Source organism: Rattus rattus, chromosome 2 (assembly GCF_011064425.1).
Source record: "Rattus rattus isolate New Zealand chromosome 2, Rrattus_CSIRO_v1, whole genome shotgun sequence".
In the NCBI taxonomy this organism is placed as follows: Eukaryota; Metazoa; Chordata; class Mammalia; order Rodentia; family Muridae; genus Rattus; species Rattus rattus.
Genome location: NC_046155.1, coordinates 156,322,450 through 156,323,790, shown reverse-complemented (window position 1 = coordinate 156,323,790; position 1,341 = coordinate 156,322,450). Strand labels below are relative to the sequence as shown.

Here is a 1,341-nt window from a genome sequence, read left to right as displayed (position 1 = left end):
ATTTATTTTATATATGAGTACACTGTAGCTATCTTCAGACACACCAGAAGAGGGCATCGGATCCCATTACAGATGGTTGTGAGCCACCATGTGGTTGCTGGGAATTGAACTCAGGACCTCTGGAAGAGCAGTCAGTGCTCTTAACCACTGAGCCATCTCTCCAGCCCTACCAAACTCTTTAAAATGGAAGACATCCATCTGCCAAATTTCATTTCTTTGGGTACCCCCTTAGGGTTAGTTCCTTTAGGCAATGGAGGCAAGTAAGTCATTGCTTCACAATTTTCTTGGCTTGTTGCCAAATGATAAAGAATTATTTCCTTAAACCTTTGCTGTTAATATGGAGTTTTTTATGGAACTCTGAAGCTTTTAGTACACTTCCTATCAATAGCTGGTCAATTTAATTATTACCTTGTGCCAGAGGGCCTGGCAGAACTGTATGAGATCTTATATGTGATATATATACATAAGAGTTATAACTCCTCTTTCTGATCATTTGATGTAGCTGAATAAATAGTGAAGTCAATTCAGAATCATCCTGAATAAGTTCAGCAGTCTCTATGTGTAAAACAATCCTTCCTGGAGTGCCAGGAGCTGGGTCGAGCAAGTCCGGGTGAGGCAAGCAGGGGAATAAAGTGCACCCCAAGGCCAAGTCGCGGTCATTGCACGCGGGCCTCCAGTTCCCCATGGGCCATGTTCAACCGGCTGCTGCTCAAGGGCAACTATGCGGAAAGCGTGGGCATGGGAGCGCCCGTGTACCTGTCAGCAGTGCTGGAGTACCTGATGGCCAAGATCCTGGCAGGCAATGTGGCAAGGGACAACAAGAAGACACACATCATCCCTTGCCACCTGCAGCTGGCCATCCACAATGACGAAGAGCTCAACAAGCTGCTGGGCCGTGTGACCATCCTGCCCAACATCCATGCCATGCTGCTGCCCAAGAAGACAGAGAGCCAGAAGGTGAAGAGCAAGTGAACCCAATGGGTGCTGAGCCCGCCACAGTCCACAGCCAATAAAGTCAGTGAAAAGCGAGTAAGAGAGAGAGAGAGAGAGAGAGAGAGAGAGAGAGAGAGAGAGACTTGAAAATCTGACAACACCATGAGTATTACATATAATTCAAATTTTTGAACTGACATTTATAGGGACTCTCAGCCACCTTGCTTACATCTTCTGACTTATAACCTACCTTTCCAGACTTACTGGCATCAGTGTAAAATGTAGGGGCTCCAGATATTGGAGTTTTCATTATTATACGAGGGAGAATCCAATTAGTTCTTTTTATGAACTGAAGTCACTTGCTTTTAGGGTATCTGTTGTTAAACTCTCCCAAGAAATTATTGCATG

General features: G+C 45.1%; 1 pseudogene; it reads left to right on the top strand.

The window, feature by feature from the left end:
- Positions 1–557: 557 nt before the first annotated feature.
- On the top strand, positions 558–972 carry LOC116893340 (annotated as a pseudogene).
- Positions 973–1,341: the final 369 nt, after the last annotated feature.